This window comes from Achroia grisella, unplaced genomic scaffold, assembly GCF_030625045.1.
Source record: "Achroia grisella isolate CSIRO2021 unplaced genomic scaffold, CSIRO_AGI_Agris_v1 utg1174, whole genome shotgun sequence".
NCBI classification, from domain to species: domain Eukaryota; kingdom Metazoa; phylum Arthropoda; class Insecta; order Lepidoptera; family Pyralidae; genus Achroia; species Achroia grisella.
In genome coordinates this window covers 2,792,979-2,808,040 of record NW_026712590.1, presented here as the reverse complement: position 1 = coordinate 2,808,040, position 15,062 = coordinate 2,792,979, and the positions used below count along the sequence as shown (strand labels likewise).

Sequence of the window (15,062 nt, the reverse complement as noted above, 5' to 3'; positions counted from 1 at the left end):
TCCGTTGGACCGTCACCTTCGCGCGGTCTCGAAACAAAATTCACGGCGATAAACAAAATAATGACCAGTGTACATCGCGAGTGTAGCCGGCGACAGTGTGTGATAACTAGTATGTAATATGTGTTATTGTGGATTGGTGATTCGTGTTTAGAAGGCGCGTGGACAGCGCCATGCCTGCTCTGTTTAGGTATGCCCGCCGATTAATTATGGCCCATCACACTTGAGGTCGGTGGCCTGTTATTCCGCTACCAAGATTATGTATTTTTACAAGTAACTGATATTTCGGTAGTCCATAAGCATGGACATATCCGTTTGGTGGCTCGGCGCCGTCGGTTATCAGTTAGGAAGTGTGTCGACTAATTTATAACGTAATTAGTAATGTTATCACATTTAGAACGCATTCGACTAACATTAAATGGCGTCAAGAATCAAGTTGACGACTGTCATTTGGCCGACATAGCCAATGTATATGTACTAAAATGTTACCCACATTTGTTACCTACATTATTATTCGTCATGAAATGTATTTACAATATTTATTCCGAATTAATACCTACTTAATAGAGATATTGCAAACGAAAATGTGACTAATCTATTTAAGTCTTTAGAATCTTTTTACAATAATGGTATACAACCGTAATGTTGCTATCTAAGGAAATATTAAGTAATGAGAGAACATGAGATAGACATCAAATTATTGAATATAGGTACTAAATTATAATAGAAAGAATAGTTTATTCTCCGCTCTATAGACTATTACTTGTATATAAGAAGTAAATAATCGAATATGTTATATATTTATTCCTTTATTGCGTCATCAACATTATGTATATACCTACTATAGTCCTTATACATCTGACCATTACAGATGAACACGTAATAATAAAGATATATACTATATTGTATTAATTATTGTTTTAAAATAGTATACATATATAAAGTAAATGTTTAAAGCAGTAGTTACTTGAAGTATTTGAGTTCTGAATGAGTATAGTAAATAATGAATGATGTACAGACCTAGTAATTGTAACTAGGTCTAGATATTTGTCATTATTCTGTTATATGAACTAATATGTAATAATGTAACTCAATTGGTGTAGTGTGTACATAAATACTGAATCCAATCTTTATGAATGGATAGCGGAGGAATGTCGTTATAATAAAAAATAGTCACTATAGGTATATATTTGCTCAAATGGCACAATATATAAACTTTCATAAATTTACATGAGAAATAATACGTCATACGTCATAAATATAAAATAATAATTCAAAAAGGTTGGTCGGAAATATAAACTGTATATTATGAACTTATTACTGATCTTATTACTTTATTCCTAAGTTAATACAATAGTTTATATAATTTACTAGTTTATAAAGGTTAATATATTAAGACAAAAATTACAAATATTGGAAAATACACCCCAATTTAATATCATTACAGTCTAATTAAAGAAAAGTCTATTTTGGACTTAATGCATGTCGTATTTAGTGCGCGATACATTGACTCAATATTGACAAATACGTAAAAAACGATAAAAAAGTAGAGTCTAAAATATATAAAAAAAAATTTCTATGCGCACAAGTGTTTTACTTGACGTAAATGGTTGCTCTAAGAGACCGCCTTTTGTTTTTAATTTCCTACTTAATGTAATTCTTCTCAGTGCACAAGAGTTTATTATTATTATATTTCTATTGTAGACATGAAACCCGCCCCAGCTTTGCATGATTATTTCAACTAATTTACACAAAATCATACGCCTATACTTTCTTTTGAAATCACTCTGTCGATGACAGAAAACATAAAAATCCGTTCAGTAGTTATTGAGATCGTTAACATATATATACAGTTACTATATATTATTAAACGATACTTTAATTTACTGTGTCATCATTACCAATATACACCAATAGATAGATAGGTACAAAATGTAAGTTATGCTACATAAATAATTAGGAACTTTCTAAAATATTTAAACTCAGGTAGATTTCCTTCGTTTTATTGCCGGGGACAGTCCCAAGGAGTGATAACATACAAACAATACAATAGAGGCTGACAAATGACAAAACTGCTGAATAAACAGTTAAGAATATACCATATTTTTTTGTAATGGATGATATGAAATGGTGCTAGCATACAGGAATTTATTACGATGGTTTTCTAGGAGAACAATTCCCTGTGGAGATTTATATTTTATTTATCTATTTCGGATTACATCCATGATATTATATATATATTATCCATGTTAGTAAATATATCTGTGTCCACATCCAGATGCACTGGGATATTCAGTGCCTCTGGAGCGGACCATCTAACATATTTGCAATAGTGGTTAGGAGGTCGTTTGCTCTCCCCCGAAGTTTAAACATCAGTCATGCAGTTCTTTTTCGCATTATGGCTTAAAACCATATATCCGCGCCGGTACAAACACCTCTGAGAATCCAGGTAGCCCCAACATCATATTGATAGAAAGGGAATTAATAATCTTACTTATAATCTCCTCCCCAATATATAAGAATATATTTAATAGAAAAAAATATATATAATGCAAGTAATTTAGTTCCAGTACATTTTACACAAACAAGGGTAAGAGTGTAAAATTTTATAACGAGGATAATAAATACATAAGGTAAATAGTCAGTTATAGTTTTGATAAAAAACCATAACTATACAATCGTCTGTTGTATACTAACAAATATTATACATACATAAGAGTTTTTTTTATTAAAATTAAAACTTAACTTATCTGTTATAATATTTGTTAGTATATGCAATAGGAAATATTAGGTACCTATCCATTTGGCGTAGATACACACCTATCATATAGCAAGAAATGTATGACTAATTTTGTAGGACAGTTTCTTTCAATGTTATTAAATATTGGCCGACCTGCACAACTTCAGCTGCATCACACTTACTTGACATTTATCGTTATTATTCGCCCAATTGACATAATATCTTTTTTAAATTATAGGCCTCTGATATACAATCTATATTTCTTTAAAGTATAATCAAAATCCGTTCAGTAGTTTTTTCTTGAAAGAGTAACAAAAAACGTTCATATAAGTGAATGTCACAAGCATTCGTGTTTATAAAATAGTAAGAAGTAAGATAAACTATACAAAAATTATGAAAACATAATTTATAAGCTATATGCATATTATCTATATATATCTATAATCGTTAAATACGTTCCAATTTTAAAAATAGTTTGTAATAGTCATAATAGGAATGAGTTAAAACTTATTTGTATCGATTACCGTGACTCCCTACAGTTATACATTTTGAGAAACACTGGCAGAAGTCCTATTACTGAAAAAGCAAGAAATGCTCGTAATAGAGCATAGACAAATATTTTATCTCTATTCTTGATGGGTACATTAAAAAAAAAGAAAGTAATAATAAAAGACAAATATGGCGATGCGTTTCTGCACTACTGCTGAATACATAATAGGTGGCTGCAGTCGATGCATTTACGGGAATTAATTAAGGGTGGACTAAAATGGTATGAATGTCATAATTCCTTCATAGAACTTTTAATTGATTCGATGTCCTGCAAAGTAAATGTTTATGTTTATTGCACATAATCATTTGAAGCGACAAGGACAATGTTAATAATTGTGCTGCCATTTGTTTTTTTTTACGCGGGAACCCTAATAAATAATGATATAGCAGTTCAAACGTGCACAATGCACCTGCTTAACATAAAAAGTGGGGATCTCCTTACTGGTTCTGTATTAAATATAGATATGACATTATGTCGATAAAATTTTTGAAAAATGCTTACACCTATATCTACCTTCATATTTAACAGTTTTTGTGGTAATAACCAGTCGTGAGTGCAAGTATTCTATGTGTTTTCAAAGGATATGACGGCCTCGGTGGTCTAGCGGTTTAGGACATCGCTATACTTCCGATGGTCGCGGGTTCGATTCCATGCACGGTGCAAACATTTGTATTCACGAGTACAATTGTTTGTGTCGGTCTGGCTGTTCTATGTATAATATGTATGTATTTACGAAAAAAATCTATGTATTTGTATCAGTTATCTAGTACCCATAACACAAGCTTTAGCTAGCTTAACTTGGGACTAGATGTCGCTGTGTGAATTGTCCTGAGATTATTATTGATAAAAATGTTTATCGTAGGGTCAATACCCCTGTCATTGTCACTGATTGCATGTTCGAATTATCGAGTTTCATTCTTAGTTTCACGAAAAAAAATACTAATATAAATCTTTGTTTATATCTGAGACAATGAAGACTAATTATTGTGAATTATCCGATTCAAATTTTTGTCGGAAACAAATGTTTTCCTCACTGTGGTTTGACGTCATTGGTCCCGTCGCTTAAAAACGGCAATTGAAATATTACTGTGGCTTTGTTTATTATGTAGTTGTATTTATTATATTTATTATAATTTATAGATTAGTACGTATCATAGTAATACAATAGTACATTATTACGGTCAATAGCTTCATGGGAAGAAGTATATTCTTCCGGTAAAGCTGCAAAGGCCAGCTATGGCGAATTGCAGTAGAATAGTTATAATAAAAGCATACAATGATGTTCAGAATAAGTATTACATTAATACTATTATTATTATAAATATGAAAGTGTATATCTGTATTTTTACTACCTTTTCAAGTAGAAACGGCTGAACGGATTTTAATGAAGTTTGACGTTAAGTGAGATTGAATTCCAAGGACGAATATAGGCTATTTACAACAGATAGATATTACTGAGAAGAAAACCAAAAGAAGACGAAAGAAAGGATTAAAAATAAACTGCACTAATAGTGATCAATAGCAATATATACTTTTTTATAACAATTCCACGCCGAAAATAAAGGATACTTAACACGAATTCCTTTTTTCATTCGTTCGAATCTCTTGCGCCACGACGCGACCATTTCTCAATAAGGCAAACGTCGCCAACAAAAAAAGGAATATTTATAACCCTTTTATTATTTTTTAAAGAAAAAATATATTTCAAAATCTTTTTTCTTTTTTTACGGCGTGCAGTAAAACGCGACAAGCGGGGTCACGAGTGGCCAGTTCCAAAACCGAGTTTGGGATCGTTTTAAACAAGTTATTTCACATTCAAATATATCACCGAATTCTTTTGTATTCGCAGTTATTTTAGGTTTCATATCTTTTCCCATTTTTAATTCAGTATATGCTTACTTTCATAAAACTAGTTACCCGTTAAATCTTCTAATTGTTATCCAATTAAACATTTACTGCAAACAATAAGACATCACATAATATTAAACTGCTAACTAAAAAAATACAATTTATTCAAAAATCGACCTTCAGCTATTGAATTTAAGATCTGTTTTAAAAATATGGACTTTGAATTAAAGCGGTTCATTATTAAGCGTGCAACATATTAAAAAATCACAATGTCTGTTTGTCTTCAATACAATAAAAACTGGGTCTTATTTAAAATTTGAGAACTGCTCGAGTAATAAACCTAAACATCATGTTCTCAGAAGAGAACAATCGTTTTATGTCTATAGTTTGTCCCAAATGAATTATTCATGATCGAATTTCCTACTCTCCATAAGTACGAGTACTAAAATCAGTTTTAATCAATTACTTCAAACTGAGTGTGATATAGAACATAGTTGAAAATACGCTGACACCTACCTAAATTGACATCGCTGTACACAACTATTTTCTATATGCCACACAGTTTTTAATAATTTAATTCATTCATAATTTAAGAGAACGGCTCTTGTGAAGTTTTTGTCATTTCTCACGGTTTTTCATCAATGAATGACAAACGAAACAAACGACAGGACTCCCAATATCTTTCTTGATATTCTTGAGATACTTACTCAGTTTAAGTTTTCCCCTTCCTCTCATTCCTTCTACTTGTCTTTGATAATAATGTCTATAAGTTATTCGATTAAGATAACATAATTGAGACCCGATTATTTAAACCAGAGAACATATATCCTCGATTAAGTTTATCCGATGTTCTGAATGAGATACTTTTTATGTATATCAAAAAATTGTATTTAACAAATTTCGGGCAGAATTATTTACCTCTTCTTGTATTATTTTCAAAGAAATCATTATGTCTACTCTAGTATTGAGGGAGGAAACGGGAATACGATTTCACTATATCTGCTGTTTTTGCAGATATAACCAGACCTAGTTGCAGTTGTCTCTCTCGCTCTTTTCAGGGGAATATGGAGCGAGAGGGAGACAGCGATATACATATCATCGAAAAGTGATGAGACCATTAGCACTGTGAGATATCACAATTGTCAAATACCTATTCTTTAAATGTTTCAATGCCCGCGTTTCCTCTGCTACATGCCTTTATTGTATATGTGACTAATATTTCACAAGTTATATTCTCGAATTATAATAATCGTTTATATATTTTACTTTAATATAAAATAAAATTTTCAATATTCCTTTTTCGTTATTTTCTTAATGTGCTATAAAAAATTGTGACGGTTTTTTAGTTAATAATAATGAACGATCGGGTACTTCTAACGGTATCCGTTGTCACACCAGTGGTAGGTTCTAGGATAACGATGAAATACAAGTGCATTTGGATGGTCTTTCTTATCTCTTTCTTTCTTTCACTGGATCTTTTAAACTTCGATTGATTCTTCAGACTAATAATTTTCCTTTCACATAGTCCCTCAATCATTTATTCTTCCCAAATTTACCGCGATCGACCGCGAGTAAATAAAAATAGTAATTTTTTCTAAAAATACTGTTTTTATATCTAAAAATAAATGTGGTATAAAATATACTGTAGTAGACCATACACATAAGACATCCGGAGTTACTACAATCCTACTGATACAGCTAAACGCGTGCAGCGTGCAATGAGAACCTGCGCAAGAGTTGAGAATGTTAATGCAAGTCGTGTTGTTCATTGTTAGCATTCAGCATGCGGAATATGTTCCTAAAACGTTTTAAATCTATTTTATTTAAATATTAACAATTTATTGCACTGATATACATACATATTTGATATGAATGATACTAGAATGATGAACCTGACTGCGGCAATGGTCTACACTAGTGGAGGATGATAAGATGAGCATGAAGTCAGATCAGTTAGCCCATCTTGGCAAATGGCAATTTGCCAAGTTAGGTTATATCACAAGATAGTTTCCAGAGGAAAACGCGTAGAGGTCAACCTGACATAAAATTTTAGTAATGAGGTTATTAGTCTACCTTACTAACAATCCTCTGTCCCAGTTATACTCATATGCTGTCTGTCGTGTACGAGGATGGAATCTTGGTCCCGCAAGGGAAGTATAGCAGGTTGTTACACCACTAAGGTCGACGAGATCAATATACTGCGTTTTAGGTATAATTGTATTTGTATGTAAACTGTCCACAGTACATAACGAATTGTATATATTCAGACAATAACTTAGTTTTAATTGTCCATTAAAATAAAGGATATTTTACAATGATAGTAAACTTGAGTAAAATGCAATGTTGAAGTCGTTTACGACGTAAGCAATAACTCGAGTCGAGCCATCGGTTCTCCATTTCAAACTTCGCCCGTAATCGCTATTCCACGGAATTCAAATTACTCGACGCTGAAATGTTGAACATTCGAAATTCGAATTTGAATATTTGAAATTCGAATTTTGAGCATTCGAAGTAGATTTTTTCGTTGTAATCATACATTTTTACCGCAGTGTTTACATTATTTAATTTGTTCTTTAGTGTTAGTTATGTTGACGTTGACGCATGACGTGTGGTGGTGACTGTTCTTTAATACGTTATTTGATTTTTATCATCTGACCTTTGGTTTTAACGTGTATAATCATGAAGTGTTCATAGGTGTTATAATATTTTATGTATAGTATATGTAGTATGTACTTATATACATATATCTACTTAATACGGCACTAGTTCTTTTTTATTCATTGATGGTGGAAGTGGTGATATCCGACACATATAGGTATGTACCTATATGTGTCGGATGACATTATAACTTGATGCTCAATACACATAAAGTCCATGGTATGCCCATACGTTGACCATCTAAAGCAGTAATGTATCATGTACCTTATAATTTTACTGCCATATCTCACCCGAAATATAGCACAATGCATCTAGAATGGGATGAGACAGCGGTACTATGTAGACAATTTTGTGGAGTCTCATCATCATTATCGGTAAAATCAAGTTACGTAACAGTAAATATCATATTGTTCGTCTATACATATACTACCATGCTTTGAATATGTTTGAATTATATTTTAAATGCTAATTAAACTTATTTATAAAAAAAGCAAGTCTGATCGACCGTAGCATAATAAATTTCGTTCGGTCGACGTTGTAATGAGGATTTCCTAGAAAAGACAGGGACGATTCCACGCTGCATCCAAAAAACCAACTCAAGAAAAAATATACAAATTAACCTACGCCTGTCAACAACGCCTGTTCTTTATATGAGCACTACGCTCTCAGGAATAGAGTGTAAATTTGAATGCAATGATTTTGTCAACCATACAAAATTTTGTTCTATGAAAGTCAAGCGCCAACTTTTTTTTACTTAGTTTTTTTGTACAAGGGCGTTACTTCTCCTGAGACTTTGTACCTTAGCTATTGTCTTTGCACTCGGTTTATGAGTAATGGTTAGAAAGATGACTAAAATAGATGTTAACTACCTAAATATGTGTGTAACTCGTCATTGAAAAATACCAGGGTACTTGTACGTATTTGTGTCACCTGTAAACTTGTATCAATAATTCATATTTATTGAGGTAGTATTTACATACATAATAATTAGAATTTGGCGCGATTTATATACGCAAAAAAATTCAATAAGCATATCGTTATTATTCGCACACATTGAGTCTTCTTTCTAATACACAAATATATAAACATATTTTGTTATTTATTTCAACGTAGGTATTATTCACGCGATCTAATTTCTGGTAACCTACATTTATTTTTCGCAAGTCTTCTCAAACGATACACGCTACTGAAAAGATGTAAAACAATTTAAAAATAATAATATAAAAGATCATAGCGTCGATGGATTCGTTAAAAAATATAATTTATAATAAAGTGGAATAACAACTCGTGTTGTAGTGGATTGATTTATTCTGTTCTACTGAAACAAAACACAAACAAACTATAATTTGACATTATTTAGAGTAATGTCTGTAACGTGAATTAATTACGCACAAGTTCAAATATACATGTAGAAAACAACTCGCAATTACTAATGCAGTTATGATTAGTGAACTAAATAACAATAGTGCTGACGTCTGGAGCGCTGCCAACAACTGGTGCGATTACCCTACACGTGACGGATTATTTTGTCAACTGTACCGACTACCGGTTGTAAGGCTTTTATATTTAATACGGAACCATATAGCCGTCATGTATAGACATATAGTTAAAATTGGAGTGTCTGTTTGTAATATTGAAATAACCGATCTTTACTACCTGCAATTGAATATAAATACGATACATGCACCAAAATAACATTTTTCACAATTTTTGTCTGTCTGTCTATATCTGTTTGTTCCGGCTAATCTCTGGAATGGCTGGACCGATTTTGACGGGACTTTTTTTGGTAGGTAGCCGATGTAATAAGCAGCGACTTAGGCTACTTTTATTTTAGAAAAATAAAGTTAATTGCCACGCGGACGAAGTCACGAGTACGGCTAGTTTTAAATTCAAAACTTCATGTTAGGCATGGTCACATTATAGATTCAATAAAACCGTTTTTTTTATATATTAAAATAGAAAAAATATTATTGTTGCCAGAAACGATTAGTTTTTCACGTCCTTACTTAAGCATATTTTTAATATCATGAATGTCATTTTCAATCTGATGAAAATAATGATAAAGAAAAAAAAACATACACTATATTTATTGAGTTATATAAATAAGTGTAGGTTGCGTTTTGAAGAACTCTAAAAAAAAGACATTTTAACCCCTTGGACGATATTTTTCGTACCTTAAAATGTTTTTACCATGCCGTTTTTACGAGAAATCTTATCAGAAAACAGACAAATTTTCATCTCTTTACGATTTGATTATTTCATTAAATCGTGTGCTCAAACTTATAATACATTAACACAAAAAATTAAAATACTTGAAATAACGACTTAATTCTTTAGCGTCGAGATCTATTTTCGAAATTTGTCATTTTTGAGTTAGTACATTCAGTATATTATAAAGCGTGCGATACGTAAAGATAATGATGCCAGTGATCTTTGCATTCCTAAAACATTAGAATGCGTTCCGTTCCACGCCCCAGTTGGATGTGTAAACGCAGCAACGGCTAGTCCGAGAACGTTTCAAATTAAAATAGCTTTGTCACCACACATGGAGAAGTAAATATTCATCGCCACTAATGTCTCAAGTCGCGTATAACGAAACGGACGATACCTCACGCACGCCAGCGTGAAAAGAAACCCAATCAGTTCGGTGTACTAGTATTTTTTATTATAATTGAAATAAAACAATCTGATGACCCACCTAGTAGTAAGTGCTAACCGTAATTGCCAACATAATTTAGATTTCCTACATATAGTCCAAGGTACCTGACCATAGTCATAATAACAGCAAAAACTGTCAGAAACATGTCATCCATTGTTTTCTTGGTCAGCATTAAAATTTATAGCCCTTTGTTCTAAATTGTTTTTATTTTCGCAAAGATGACGGGCTCTTACTGATAGTAGGTGACAAAAGATTTTAACAAACTAAATGATTACCCTTAAATTTATCTATTACAACCGATTGATAAACATATGTAGAACTTACTTAATTATGTATATATTTATATTATATTTCATAAAAAAAATATTCACAATATTTATTTTCCGTTGTGGTCTTACACCGATATATCCCATACTATTTCTGTCCCATATTAACGTAATTGTAACTGACGTATAAAATGGATTTAAATGAAGGAATAATTTCTAGGACAGGTAATATATACTACGGTCACCCATCTAATATAATGCCACAATAAATGTTGCTTAACCTCATTGATTGACACCAATCAACGGCAATGACTAATTTGTTTTTTACGGACCATTTATATGTAGCAATGTGAATAGAAATGTGTACTTTTAAAAGGTGCTGCGTATGAACTTTCTATGTATGGCTGTACGAGGGGAGTGTCTTGTATGGTCTTATACAATTTATGCAAAAAATAAATATTTTCTAGCGACACTATAAAATGTTACTATTATGAGCTATTTATATAGCTATTTATTGGCAGTTCATTTAGTGTACTTTATTAGGACATAATGTGACTAGGCATGTATGTACGAGAATGTACATATAAACAACATAAGGGGATGTTAACATTTATTAGGTATCCCATACTGACTTCTTTGCCATTACATGAAATAACATATGTTTTTTTTTGGGTAATTGGGTTTGGATTTAATGGCGACAATAGTGCAAATACACCCGTATTGGCACTATTGTCACCATTGCTAGCAATATTTAGTTGACATCCATGCGGTCTCTCCGAAATATATTCTGATTTTCACCCTTAATTTAATTATCATTAATATCTTTAAAAACATGTAGCGAGAATTTATTGAACTTTAAGTTGTTATTTTCCTCGACATTTTTTACGACTTCCTCCAACCACGGGTAAATATGAATTTCCCTTACATATAGTTATAACAATACAACTTTAAAAATAGCTTTTGAATATCTACCGCTAGTCGACCACAATAAAATACAAGTACATTTGACCACCAACTATATCAGAGGAAACATTGAAATGTGGTGAATTCCCTACACTGTTGGCGGTATTTTTTCATTCAATCTACCCCAACTTTGTAAAGTCGAGCGAAGATGTTTAAAAGGGCAATTAAAAACATAACAGGTACGCAATTATGTACGTCTGTTATTGATCTAGTAGGTATATCATTAGATGCAATGAATAATGTATAGACAGTTAAATTTCTCAACGAACTTAAGGTGCAATGCATGAATTATGCACAACTGTCCTTATGTCACTTGGTCGACAAATGATTAAGTATTCTTGTTTTTTTTATGATCGGTTTGGAACGTTTATTTGTGTTAATTGCCTGTTAGAGACGACCGTCGTCATCATTGCCTTGCCTTGCCTTTATCCCATTATTTGAGGTCGGAACATAATAAATTGTATTATATATATATATAAATACATTTATGAATGACACTGGAATGATATACCCGCCTGCGCTAACGGTTTACGCTGGGCACCAGTGGAGGATGATAAGATGAGCATGAGGTCAGGTTAGTTGGGCCATCGTGGTAAATTCACTATGAATTTATCACGATGGTTTCCAGTGGGAACCACGTGACCAGACATGGTTCATTGCTAGCAATAGGGTCCGCATTACTAACAATCCCCTTCCCCCAGTTTATATATGTAGGTATACTCTACTGGTCTGCCCCAGCGTCGTACGCTTTGTTAGTTTTGTATTATATCAATACAATATATGTATAGTACATGTCACTCGGGAATAATGTATAGTGAAAGATTTTCTCAAATCGATACAGTGGTTTTGGATTTTTGCTTTCTTATAACGAAATGATATATCTCTCTCTCCTTACAATATTAGTAAAGAATATGTATGTATTACTTTAACCGCATCATACTGTCCCTTTCCTACTCAGATTGTATCGAGATTGACCATATCAAATATTTAGTATTTATCATTACGGATTTTTTTAAATGAATGATTGATAAAATGCACTCTACGCACTGACGGCAACAATGGCAGTTTGCCCATTGCGGCGAATTCACTAGTAATTAGCCACGATGGTTTTCAGGGTGGACGGCGTGGAGATTCCTCTGACATAGTGCAGTATGCTGAATGGTGTCGCGTAATAGTACTAGGATTAGATTTTTATTGAAATCTACATTGTTTTTTTACTTCGAGAATTTTGTAAATTCCTCTTCTTGGACATTAAGAAGGACTTAGAAGTTTTGTTATATTCTCTCTAATTTTAGCCCAGGCCAGTAAAATGGCTGCAGCTCATTTCCCATTTACGTGTGTCTAAACATGGTTCTAATCGTTGAGTATCAAGTCGGTGCGCAAACGCAGACACTTTAGTTTTTCTTGTGTCAGACACTAAACGACACTAGACACTAAAGTGTCATAAAATATTCAATACTGGTTACCCGGCGGCTTGAAGGTAGAATAGAATGTTTTATTTTCATATAATTAACCCCGCATTGGCATTAGAGTTAAACACTTTTTTTATATAATTGGAATAGCAAGTGTCTCACTTGATGGTAAGTGGTAGCAGTCGCCTGTACTTGGAAGGCACTTTGGATATCACATTATCATGTGAGGCCCGTTATACTAGACTCGAATATCCTGTTTCTTATTCTGTAATTTCAAATTTATTTTATTCTTAGTTGATTCTAGTAAATACATTGCTAAGTAATAATAATAATACCAAATAATAACTCAAGACAATTCACACTGCGTCATCTAGTCCCAAGCTAAGCAGAGCTTGTGTTATGGGTACTAGACAACAATATAAATACTTTATTTAATCTACTAAGCACTGCTTACCTTGGATCTAGATATCGTTGTGTGAATCAGGGGTGTTATTATTCGCTACCGCACGTTTGTAGCTTTCTGTTATTAGTTATTAAAAAAGAACTCCCTACCAACAAGTTATCCGTCTCCGGCACTATGCGTGACTACCGCGTACTGACCAGTACAGTCTAATTAAATCATCGTCATTATAAACGTATACTTAACTATGTAAATAAATGTCTGACGTGATAATGTTTGCCCGCGAGTTTGAATTGTAACTACTGATTAACACATTTTAGTATAACACTTGGCATTTTAAATCAGGTTTTGCTTAATAGTCTATTGTATTTTTTCTAGGTAGCTGTACTTGAATTGTGTGGATGGAGGGAAAAAATGTAATACCTACTGAAGTAATATATAAAAAATAAATAAGTAAGCCTGGACAATTCACACAGTCATCTAGTCCTAATTCAAGTAGAGCCTGTGCTATGGGTAATTAAAAACATATTTAAAAAAGTGTATTCAATAAACTAATAGAAATAATTGAATACACTTTTTTAAATATGTACATGAAAAACATAGAAAACGTTCACACCAATATTTACAATTAATGATATTCATGAATACAAATAGTTGTACCGTACGAGGAGAAATATTCGAACTCGCGAACATCGGTGGTAATGTGGTGTGTGTTACACCACTAAGGCCATATGTTATGTATATTATCGAAAATACTATTATGTTTTTATTCAATTTGTAAATTAAACACATTCTTTCTAGTTTTTTAATTTACTGTCCTAATTTTAAATAAAAAAGTTTACTAGTCAGTTATTTTAAATGAATAAATCAACGTGACCGCTCTAGTAATATGATAGCGCTACCGATTTCTTACGAAATTAGGGCTACAATGACCGTCCTGAAAGGCAACATATGTGACCGCTAAACCAAAGGCACAAGGTTGAAAATGACAGCAATGATTTATAAAAGGAATGTGACGAATTTGAAACGCGACACTAAATGCACGCCTGTGTAAATGCTTTCTTATTAAAAAAAGTAACACGTGTTGTGACTTTTTTTTAATGTCGCGGTCACAAGGGCGACTGACGCGACGAAAGATGTCGCATACAGCTATAGTTGTTTACAGGTTTGAATATTTAGAATTTTGATGTTGAGGTATAGAATAGTTAATAAGTGGGGATTGTATTACAATGTGTTTACAAGCCACTTGCATATTTGTCCATTTGTGATACACGACAACATAATGTAAGGTGTTCGTTCATAAGCGACTAACATATCATTACAGGAATAAATGATTTTTTATTTGAAGGTTATGTTGCGTATTATTCATATAATTTGGACGCCATCTTGGTTTTATATTAACAAATGAACGTGATTTACCAATGACTGCCATATTGATTTTATGGTGTCTTGTCAAATTTAAAATCCTAAACATTTGACACGTGTATATTGAAACTAGTTTTACTTTTCCATCTGTATTTTCGTTTTTTTAAACGTTTGTGTACATGTTGTATTGATTATTATTAATAG

General features: G+C 32.4%; 1 protein-coding gene across 5 annotated transcripts in view; it reads left to right on the top strand.

Annotated features, from left to right (window-relative positions):
* Nucleotides 1-15,062, top strand: part of LOC131851284 (protein pangolin, isoforms A/H/I/S) — a 152,732-nt gene continuing 137,670 nt past the window's right edge. For all 5 annotated transcript variants that reach the window (XM_059201778.1, XM_059201786.1, XM_059201770.1 and 2 more), the window contains exon 1: nt 1-187. The gene's annotated coding sequence lies outside the window, so the exon portion shown is untranslated. The remainder of the gene's footprint in view (nt 188-15,062) is intronic.